The sequence below is a fragment of the Scylla paramamosain genome, chromosome 20, assembly GCF_035594125.1.
Source record: "Scylla paramamosain isolate STU-SP2022 chromosome 20, ASM3559412v1, whole genome shotgun sequence".
Taxonomy (NCBI): Eukaryota; Metazoa; Arthropoda; class Malacostraca; order Decapoda; family Portunidae; genus Scylla; species Scylla paramamosain.
In genome coordinates, this window is record NC_087170.1 from 5,207,004 (window position 1) to 5,219,293 (window position 12,290).

At 43.1% G+C, this 12,290-nt stretch overlaps 1 non-coding gene across 1 annotated transcript; it reads left to right on the forward strand.

Annotated features, from left to right (window-relative positions):
* The first annotated feature begins 11,912 nt into the window (after positions 1-11,912).
* On the forward strand, positions 11,913-11,984 carry Trnaq-cug (transfer RNA glutamine (anticodon CUG)). The gene has a single exon. It is a non-coding gene; the product is annotated as a tRNA-Gln (tRNA).
* The last annotated feature ends 306 nt before the right edge of the window (positions 11,985-12,290 follow it).

Consider the following 12,290-nt stretch of genomic DNA (forward strand, 5'->3'; position numbering starts at 1 on the left):
AATTAAGGCAAGCCAGGCAGCGTGGTGTGAGGTCGGGGCCCTCGTTCCTAAGCGGGTGGAGAGACACGTGTGGCCGCGGCAGCGGTGGTGGCGGGGCTCTCACCAGAACAGCCACCACCATGCAGCCTAACCCGCCGACAGATGCCCGTTAATTCAACTTGTCTCCCAGATAATGCTCAGTATCGAGAGGCTGTGTGGCTGTGTAAATCAACCAGAGCAAAGGCATAAACCTTCTCACATTACAAGGTATATACATTTCTCTAGAATTAGGACAGGAAGCGTTAAATACAATATAGCACGGCACAGCGGCACTCGCCACCACTCATGACTAAGTATTCAGTTCATATCAACATTGTCCTGCATCAACAAGGTATTCATTTGCAATGGCGATGTTTTTAGCAGCTCCAAATAGCTTCGAAATTCATCCACAAGTCCATGGAACTCCTCAACAAGGGGACGAAGAATAACATATCTCTCGGCTGGAGACATGTGGCAATCTTATTATCATCGTCTCTCTTTCACTCCCTTCGCTTGAGTCTCGCGGCAAGTAGTCCGTCCGCAGCCGTACCTACTGCCTCCAGCACCAACAGGAACTCATACCCGGGGACTCTAAACAGTATACGCGCGAGCCAGTCTTCCTTCTGCTACTCTTCAATGTCTGTAACTTATCACTCATTCAGGATAGACACCGAGACAGATTGGGAGTGCTCTTTAGTGTCCCATGACTCCTAGATATGCGTGAAGTACTCAAGCCCAGGCTCAGAAATTCGAAATGAAGAGAACGGTAGTGGATAAAAGACACTTTTGATGGCAACACTTCACACGTGATGGCGGCAAATGTGTTAATAGAGTACTGTCGAACCTGTTTTCTTGATTATCATCTGTCCCTATGAGAAACGGTTCGCAATGTGTCACGAAAGGGTAAAAAACTGCACACGATAACGCTAAGAAAATTTAATGAATGAACAATTGATAGAATAGTGATCGCGATATGGCAACACCTCAGGACTTATTTTTGAGGCTAAAGTGCGGCCATATCTATTTGTGAACCGAGGAAGAAAGGTCAGGCAGGCAAGGAAAGAATCACAGGTCCAATAGTAATGCAATAGTTGGATGGAAAGGCGTAGGAGGAAAAGAACATTTCCAGCAGAGAGGCTTGGGCGAGTTATTAGAAAAAGGCAGCAAGCAGAGGAGGAAATGAGACAATATTCGCCGCTAACACCACCACCACCACCACCATGAAGCTCTCACGCGGCAGCTATCAATCACTGTCTACATCAGCAACCAGCAGGGTTCCATCTCAGCAGCCCAGACTGATAGCACAACATAAGCCACCATTACTGTTACGGGGCTGGAAGGGCGCGCGTAACAAGGAGCGTTCTCTGTGGCACATATGGTTTTCTTTAATAATTTTTGTTCTTAACCCTCTCCTAGCTCCTCACTTGGCAGCTCTCAGTGCACCAGAAATAATTGTTCCTTCATACTGTATTGTCCTGGGTACTGGAAATATGAAAATGGTGTACAAAGAAGGCAATATCAGTCCTTTAACTCGACATGACAAGAGAGTTTTACGGAGGACTAAGGTAAAAGCGGAGTAGTACCTCCTCTGGGCGTTTGACAGACTTTCCTGAATTTTAACAAGTACACGAGCTTATATAGCAACACTACTGTTTATTATTCATTTACTACCAAATGAGCATATCTAGTTAGGATATCATGTCTACACATTAACGTCACTGAACTATTGCATACTTACCTTGACAAACCAAGGTTGTTCCAGTGGGGTGAAAATGATTAAACGTCTAAGGTATACTGCATTAGCTTAATGAAAGAGCAATTACAAGTGATAGGTGGCCCTGAGAAAAGAACGTAAACGTCATGAATGGCAACCACCCAGTCAGGTATACTGAGGAGAGAGGGATGAAAGAGAGGTCGAGGAGATGGAACGAGTCTCTCCCTCACCGTGACGCATGAGTGAACACGCCGCGGACTCCAGGGAACCAGCGGGAAGGATAGGCTCAACAGCTTATCATAAGGTCCTACAAAAACGTGGATGTCCAGGACAAGAGCACCACCACGGAGACCTTGAACCGCCACACGGGCGAGGGAGGGTTGTTGTCATCTGCCTTTGCCCATTAAGTTACTTAAGTGGTTAAGCCAGGGACATATATATTTTATCTGGTCTGGTTTAACCTTACCTACCTTCACCCTACACTTCCTTATTTACAACTCAGCTGAGGAAAACAAAAGGAGTAACCAGAGTAACAGGTAACCTTGAGGTGTCATGTTGCTTAATACTCCTTTGTCCGTAGTATTCCAGGTATTCGTAGGTATTCCAGCCAATCGTGATCCGTGTAAGCTGTAGTGAATTACTTTTTTGGCCAGTGGTGGTGGTGATGGTAGCGGGGCTGAGGACGCGCTGGTCACCGGGACGAACGAAACACGTAACCCTCGCCTGTGTGCGTCCATTCTCTGTAGCAGCGTGCCCTTATGAGATACTGTTTAGCATAAATACGAGATCAACCTGTTACCGATTGTAGGCACTAACCTCATTAGCATAACAATAGTAGATTCCTTGACCTGTATTCATCTAGACGACACCATACCAACAGAGGAACATAAGGCCCCTGGACTGTCAAGCGCGTTTTCTATGAAGCAGAACCGAGAGAATAGGCGTTTCTCTCTCTCTCTCTCTCTCTCTCTCTCTCTCTCTCTCTCTCTCTCTCTCTCTCTCCAAGGGATACTCAAGAAAGCACTCGACTTCCTTGCCAAGTGTTTCTCATTGCACCGAAAGTATACAGGAATATACTGACTAAAGATTGATTTAACGTGTGCACGATGCACACGTTAAACGTGGTGCAACGAGGCATCGCACGATGCCTCGCACTCATAGATTTCACTTGTCGGGCTTGAATGGTGTCGATATAGCAAAACTTGTGAATTTAAAAACTCGAAACTTCCAGAACCTCTCACGAAAATACTTCAAGGAAGGCAGTAAGGAATGTCTTTTTCACAACTACGGTAGTGGCATCCCTTTATCTTTATTCCATCGGTTCCAGTTTCTCTACGAAGGCATTTAGACTCTAATCCGACTCTTAAGGCAAGGCAGTTGAAAGGAAGCGGTGGGGATGCCACCACCGTAGCTGTGAAAAGACAGTTCTTCACTGGCTTCCTTGATGAATTTTCGTATGAGGTACTGGAAATTACGCGTTTTTTAGTTCACATATTTTGCTATATCGACGCCATTCAAGCCCGTCATGTGAAGATTTATGATAGAATGATATCACCGTGACTTGACTGCTTCGCAATCGTCACTACAAGCATCACAAAATGAACAGAACAAAAGGAGTTTCAACCCGGGAAAAAGCCGGTTACGCATCACCAAAGACACAATGAATACTGACGGTGGTAATTAATATAGGTTACTGTTGCTATGGCTGTGAGGAGAGATGCACTTGAGATGCCAATAAGTCAATTTGTCCCAGCTTTTTTTTTTTTTTTTTTTTTTCAATGCTTACTTGGAGATCGCGACACAGGATCGGTGTTCGTTGATTGTAGCATGTACTATCCTGCAACAACATTAAGAATAAAATATAAAATAAATAAATAAAAAGTGAGAAAAATAAGCTATTTCGTAAATTACATGATGAGTTTAAATTAGCAAGTTTAATAGAGAGAGAGAGAGAGAGAGAGAGAGAGAGAGAGAGAGAGAGAGAGAAAGTGCGGTGACGGACAAGCTAACTTCAGAATGGTTGTCCTGTGTGTGTGTGTGTGTGTGTGTGTGTGTGTGTGTGTGTGTGTGTGTGTGTGTGTGTGACATTACTATGAATTTTCTACTCCTGGCTTTACATGTGTAAGACAGGAGGGTATTAAGTGATAGACAAGATGAAGCCACTTTGCTGGAAGTGCGGTGGAAGACGTTTGAGGATCGGGGAAGGACGCTTGGACAAGGGGCGGCACGCTGACAGATGTTGACAGATGTTAAGGTGTAAAATACACCTTAACTATATTCTGAAACAATTCTTCACTGCACCTCCACTACATTCAAGAGGTTCTAGGCTTAATGGCGCGTGTTTTTAAGGGTGTTTCCAGTGATAGTTTGACAAGATTTCTACATTATTAACAGGAGAAACATTTTTGAGAAAAGGGGTGACCTTGGAAAACAGACTTAGTTAGACAGCAAAACATTTCAGAGTACGGACTTTTAGCTAATCAGGCGCTGCTATCGCAAGGGAATTTGTTACGTAAGTATTATTATGTATACCTTATTTTTTATCTGGATCTGTTTTCTCCCATTTCTTTTATAATTATATATTATTATTTTTGTTGTTGTTGTTGTTGTTGTTGTTATTGTTGTTGTTGTCGTCGTCGTTGTCATTGTTATTGTTGTTTTCCTTCTCCTCTTCCTCCTCCTCCTTCTCCTCTTCATTATAATTACCATTATCATGTTCATTCTCCTCATCCTCATCATTTTCTTCCTCTTCGTTATCATCATATTCATTAACTAATTTTCAGGGTCAGACAAGTATATGACATTGTCATACGATGTTACTCATTCTGCGGGCACAGGTAGGAGGAGGAAGGACGAACAGAAGCAAACGAAATTACCCTCTCTCTTCTCGAGTCGGGCGTCCTAATGTGTCCTTGTAATAATATTTGCAAGTAAATGGACGAACGTCTCTGGTCTTTTATCATTGGTATCACGTAATATTTAAAAGTAAGATAATGTTTTGCTCTTAATAACACCGATAATATGATATCTAAGGGACTGTGATTTGGGTGGAGTTTGTGGCATAGGAAGCGTGTGATGATGTAACGGTGCAGTTGTGATCAGATCCGGATGACAGAAAGGAGAGGCCAGTCCATTATCCTTAATATCCGATCTTTATCTCTCGTTTTTCCTCCTCTGGATATGAAAGAAAATACATTAGATAAGAGAGAGAGAGAGAGAGAGAGAGAGAGAGAGAGAGAGAGAGAGAGAGAGAGAGAGAGAAGCTAAATGTTCCGCTGCGCCTAACGTTTTTTCCACTCACTTCCACTCTGTTTAACGTTTTCCTCCATTCACTCCCACTCTGTTTAACGATAACGTTCTTACGGAACCAGAGAAGTGACAAACTGCCGTCAGATCACATGGATTAATATAAAGAAACTAAACACAATAGAAACAACTATGATAATGTAACACTATTTTTGTACATGACGGTACCTCACTTTCCTTTCTCTTTAGATTTCGTCTCTCTCTCTCTCTCTCTCTCTCTCTCTCTCTCTCTCTCTCTCTCTCTCTCTCTCTCTCTCTCTCTCTCTCTCTCTCTCTCTCTCTCTCTCTCTCTAAGGAAGACTTAACAGTGCCATGGTTTTATCTTGAGCCTTCTTACACCAGTGCTTTCACCCTCCCTTGTTGATTGTAAAGCTTGTAACAACAGTGTGTATGTGCGTCATTCGTAAAGGTGTGTTTGTATTGCATTATTCTTGTAGTGAGGGTGAGGAAGAACTTGACACCACAGTATATCCTTTACTGAGTGAGGATGACAGATAGAGACAAATAAATAAATAGACAAATATATATTATATCGACCACAGCTAGGAGTCATTATACATTATATAACCATGATATGAACATAACCTCACATATTGACATAAACGAAATATATGTACTTATCAAACCTGCAGTCCACAAAACTTCATTCACTGCTAGGATGGAAAGGAAGGAAATTCAACAGTGTGGAGGAATAACAACACTAGCAGCAGGCCCACCTCTTATTCCCAGTACCAGTCCTAGTCTAATTCGCAGTCTCAATATTAAGACACAGCCGCATCCTTATCCCCCGTATCATCGGTCAGCCTCATTCTCAGAACTCGATGCATCAAATACAGGCTTCGTTAACAGTTCGTCAATTTAAGTATCAGTCAAGGTTAAATGTGTACACCTAGACATGAAACTGGATGTCATATTGTCAGCGACGGTTTGGGGAGGAAAGTGTGAGGTAGGGGAAATTAAAGTTGACAAAAATGTGAGTATTAATGAATTAATAAACCAAAAACTGTAAGTAAATAAAACAAAACATGCAACTATACTTCACTATTTATCATTCGTGTCTTATCCTGGGAATAAGTTGTAAAAAAAAAAAAAAAAAAAATATATATATATATATATATATATATATATATATATATATATATATATATATATATATATATATATATATATATATATATATATATATATATATATATATATATATATATATATATATATATATATATATATATATATATAAATATATAAATGAGTGAACAAAAATAAAGGTAACATAACATAACATAACATAACATAACAACTATACTTTAGATATCATCCGTGTCTTATCTAGGGAACAAGTTGTTCACACTCAAAATAATTTACAGTAAGAAGGAAAAGTATACATCTTTACCAGTATTATATGTAAAACACCATGCAGTCATTCCGTCAAAATAATGTGCCACCCTCGAGCCTCCTGGAAGACGAACAGTTCATACACCAAGTGGAGTCGCTTTCATCCTGACCTAGCAAATTTAGAACCACATTCTGAAACACTTTTGCGCTGTACCTCCACTACATTTAAAAGGCTCTAGTTAAATGTATACAGGTCTTTAAGAGTTTTTTTTTTTTTTTATGGTTCTATTGACAGATTACCAAGATTTCTACATTACTAACATATGAAACACTCTTTAGAACTCAGCTAATCATCTTTGTGGCCTTTAAAGATAGTCAGGGTGAGAAAGCAAAGCGTTTCAGAATACAGCCCTTATTAGTCCTATCGAGGCTGAATGGTTAAAATCGATAACTTCACACATGTATTTAATTCTCCAAGGTAGGTAAATATTTTGCCCGATACAACATTCACACAATAGAATAACAAGAGGACGCAGAGTAAAAAGAATACACTGTATGTGATTTTGAAGACACGACATCTTGTCCCTGGCACCACCACCACCATCACCACTTGCAGCAGTCACGCGCCCAGAAGCAACAACACTGAAGCAACAGGCGAGTCCAGTCACTGCCACGTTACTACCCTCCTAAAATCCGCAACCATTCCACAATCAATCCTGGTGCACACGTCATTCCTGGAATCCCTTACGTCACCACGCCCTGGCCATTGAGAGCCAAGACACTGTTCCTGGAATGTAAGACGTCACAGTTTCCAGAACCACTCAGCTGCCTGGAACTTCCTGGAATCGCTCGTCACCTGATGGAAAACCAATGGACGAGATGGATACAAGCCAAGTAGACTCACCCCACGTGCTTTCTGGCCAATCCTGGAGCGCGAAAATTCTATGAATCGATTTTCTGGAACTAAGAACTGGAATCACGCTTGCCTACTTTCATTCCAGGATTGTCAAAAACATCCAACAGTGCATCATAAACAGCAGGGTGCAGACTTCCCCTCACGTCACAGAAAACGGGGACATCTGAGGGGAGAAAGGTTGCCCAATGGAGAATAGTAAAGAGAAGCGCGTCAGTACTGCTTTGCTCAGCGCATCCTGTCAGCTTTCCTCAACTAACCCCCTGCAAGGCCTGCCGCCATGCACGCCACACGCCTTCCTCACTTCACAGGTTCATAAGAAAAAAATCGAAGTTTAAATCCAAAGCTGCCTGTCAAGGCGGGTCGCAAGGAGCGGCGGCCATCGGATATTGATTCCCTCCCGTCCAGTCTTCCTCGACCAATCCCACACCGTGACGCTGCGACGGCGCCGCGTATCGACCTGTACTGGCGTGAGTGCCGCCTATCGCCAGGCACCGACACACTACATTAGGAAGAGGCACTATACACAACCACATACTACTTACTACCGATAATAAAATACTGCTGAAGCGTCCCAGTAGCGTCTGGTGAACAATATACTGTTTTAAACACATAAACAAACTACGGAAGGCCACGACGCATATTCTCATTCCTATGCCACGTGTTCAGAGGCGAGATGAAGCAACACCTCCGTGCAGGGCTGCAACACGTGGGCGACGAGGGAGGGGAAGCGGGAAGGTGAGGAGAGAAAGATGTTCACTAATGCCTAATATGCTCTGGGCGTGTTGGTGGAGGTGGCATGGTGTCAGGACTTAGGGCAAGCGCAGTGTGAAGCAAGTGAGGGGAGGAGGAGGCAAGGCTGGAATGAACGGGAGGTGCAGGGGAGAGGGAAGCTGACTGGAGACCGGGAATTAGAAGGTGCATTGAACTTATGATGACCTGTCAGCCCACTTCCTGAACTTATGAACCGGTCACTAAACCAGTTTCGAAACCACTGCGAGGGGCACCGCTCCCTGAGGCGAGGCAGAGGCGTCGCCCACACGCTGAGGGGAGAGACAGGCTGGCATAAGAGGGGAGACAACAACTTCCTGGAATGTCCATATTGCCATGAGATCCACATAGGTGGTGGTGGTGGTGGTGGTGGTGGTGGTGGTGGTGGTGATGATGATGGTGGTGGTGATGGTGGTACTGATGATGATGATAATGATGGAGTTGCTGCTGATAATGACGATGATAATAATGACAACATGAATAACGGTAATAATAATGGTATTAATGATAATAATAACAACAACAACAATAATAATAATAATAATAATAATAATAATAATAATAATAATAATAATAATGATGATAATAATAATAACAATAATAATTATATCACTGTTGTTGATGATGATGACAATAATGATGACAATAATAATATTGGTAGTGATGGTGGTTATGATTATATTAATCATAATAAAAAAAATACGTAAAAAATAATACTAGTTGATAATGATCGTGGTGATGATGTCAACAATAATGATTATTAGAGAGAGAGAGAGAGAGAGAGAGAGAGAGAGAGAGAGAGAGAGAGAGAGAGAGAGAGAGAGAGAGAGAGAGAGAGAGAGGCCACAATGGACTCTGCGGTTCTCACAAGGCGACCTTACCTATGGTCTGACCATTTTGAATTATGCGTTTAGGTGTTGTCCTTTGCGGGGATTCCCCGGCTTGCAATCCTGCCAAACCTTGTTTGTACTGGGCCAATTCTCTCTCTCTCTCTCTCTCTCTCTCTCTCTCTCTCTCTCTCTCTCTCTCTCTCTCTCTCTCTCTCTCTCTCTCTAATAATCATTATTGTTGACATCATCACCACGATCATTATATACGATCTACATTTCATGCAAATTTATTTCCATCAGAGATCTATCTATACTTTCCTATGAATCATTAAAATTTGAGAAAAAATCTCCCGCCTGTCAGTCAGTTAAATTTTCCGGTCTCTCTCTCTCTCTCTCTCTCTCTCTCTCTCTCTCTCTCTCTCTCTCTCTCTCTCTCTCTCTCTATCTCTCTCTCTCCATTGTGAATTTCGTTTAAATGTGATAGGTTTCCTTTTATATATGATATTTCCCTTAAACTATAATGTTATATTTTTATTCTTTAGTTACGACTTTTTTTCACACCACCATGGAGGTAAAAGTCAAGGCACGTTGGTAGCTTTCGTTGTCTGGGTAGCAGCTCTTGGGGGGGTCAAGTAATGACTCCTGTTAGCCTTTTTCTTCCCCAAAAATAATCATTTACTAAGTAAGTAAGCTTTTTCTCGGCTGTGGAAGTGACGAGAGCAAGCGGGAGAGGTATAACCTCCATCTTGGCTGGCGGCACGAGAGGAAGTGACCATGGATTAACACAGTCACTCTGACCGTGTGACCTTACTCGGTCATCCATGAAGACGTGACAACGCCTGGAGGAAACGTTGTCAAGTATTGTATTGTTTGCAAGTATCATTAAAAAAAAAAAAAGAAAAGAAAAAAAAAAACATATATTACATTAACTTGCCTTTTTAGAGCATCACAGTGTATGTATACTACAACACCATTTAGTACTGAGGTATGAAGTACCTGACATAAGGTGTGTCTTGGTATAAGTGTGGCATGCCACAGGCCGGGGAATCTCCGGAAAGAACAATGTCTAAACACTGAATTCAAAACAGTCAGACCATAGGACTACTAAAGACCTGTCCACACCAGGAAACATTGTTTGGAAACAATTTCCAAACTGTTTGGAAACCGTTTATAATGTAATCTGTTTGCAAACATTGTTTCCAAACGATGTTTCTTGGTGTAGATAGGCCTTAAGAACGGAACAGAAGAAAAGTAAAGCAAAACTGAAAGCTCAGAGAGAGAGAGAGAGAGAGAGAGAGAGAGAGAGAGAGAGAGAGAGAGCACGAGCTAGTTAGCCATGCAGATGGCGTTTCCCATCTTAAGGAAAAGGGTGAGGTGAAGGGCTGCTGGTCGGTGTGGGCGGGGCGGGGCGGAACCGGGCGGCGAGAGGCAGGTTGTCTCGTGCTTGCTGCCAAAGGGGTGAATGGCAGTGGGCGGGGCCTTGATACAAGTGCCTCATAAGACGCGGTGTTGCCTCCTCCACCACTAACACGATTCCCGCCCCGCCCCATCCCGTCCCGCCCCACCCGCCGCACGGGTGGCTGAGGTGGCGACAGGGCAAGGCGCTGCTTCAGGCCGCGGGAGGAAAGCAGGGCGGCGGGGTGGGCAAGGAGGTGCTCTGTGACGGGGTGTCAGGGAGTGTGAGGGGGAAGGGTAACACAAGGTGGTCTGGTTTGTGGGGGAGGGAAGCGGGGCGATGACTGAGCGAAACAAGGGCTGGAGGTGAAGATGAGAGTTAAATCAAAAGTGCGTGAATAGATTTCACACACACACACACACACGTTTATAATTATTATCATATGCTTTTTTTTCTAAAGTATATTACGATCAATGTTTCTCTCTCTCTTTCTCTCACCCCACCACCAACAACAACAATAACACTTCCCCCCAAAAAAAAAGAAAACTAACAGATCCACTAACTCACTAACTACTACTGAACACAGACACCCCTCGCACTCACTCCTTTCATCCTTCACCACCACATAGCCTCTTCCAGTACATCACACACGCTCCTTCGTCCCTCTTTCACCTCCATACACCCACACGCAACCTACTCTCATCTCCTCCACTTCCCCAAGCGGTCCAGTTGTGAACAAATATTGATTGGGTAAAGGCCGGATATCCGCGGACCAACCACCTCTTTTGTCGTGCTGTCAACCCACTTCCTGCTGTGAGGGAAACCTGGCGATGGTGCGGGCCAGGGGAAAGCGGCGGCCAGCGGAGGGAAATCCCGGGGCGTCGCTGAGGAGGGAAAGCAGAGGGAAATAAGATGTAGTTTCCCCTTGCTGGAGAAGACGAGCGAGAGAGGGAAGGCGAGGGGGAATAAAGGAAAGGGAGAGCATCGCCCTAAAGAGGCCATAGAAAACGGAGTTGAAACTCGTTGAGAGAAAACTAGAAGGGTGGTAAATTTTTGTAAGGAGACCTAAAGTAAATGTTACGGTGATCTTGGCTGCTTGCTTTTAATGGTGTCTTGTGGCATGAATGTAAATTCATGCTAGTGTGGAGTATCCGAAACTTTTATTCTTTGGTATATTATAACAGTGAATTTTAGGAGAAAGAGACAATGAGAGAGAGAGAGAGAGAGAGAGAGAGAGAGAGAGAGAGAGAGAGAGAGAGAGAGAGAGAGAGAGAGAGAGAGAGAGAGAGAGAGAGAGAGAGACGTGTTATGTCTGATGGAAGGGAGTTTACCGGTGGTGTTATGTTATGCCGAGGAAATGCCATTAAGATATATTACATTACAAAATTATAACACCTTGTGCATTCAGAGAGCATGGATTTTCAAAAGTAAGTACGGGAAAAGCATATTTGACATATTTTAATTTCAGCCTTGGAAAGTGAAAAATGTAATAGTTTACATAATTATATTAATACAAACATAGGCAAACCCACTGCCCACGAACCAGCACACCTCCCACACCTTGAGTCAACACATAAATGATATATTATAAAGTATACACCACTCATAGATCTCAAATTATCAATGTATGGTCCCATGGTGTAATGGTTAGCACTTTGGACTCTGAATCCAACAATCCGAGTTCGAGTCTCGGTGGGACCTTAGAAAATTTTCACAGATTTTTACGAGAGACACTGCCTTTCCAGGATACTCAGTATCAGAACAGCGGCCTAGAGACTGCACCCTGGCATGCACGGGTCAAGTGCACCACAAAGCATAAGGTACAGGCCTGTATTGAGGAACACTGCTCTCACCACAATTTCCACAGACCAAGTTCTCAACACTGTTTCCCCAGTTAAAATTCCGAAAATCTAGTTAATCTGTCACTAGAATCGCAAAGACACCTTTAAAATTCCACGTAACTTCACCATGAATATATTCCAAGGGTAAGACGATTAGCCAGACTCC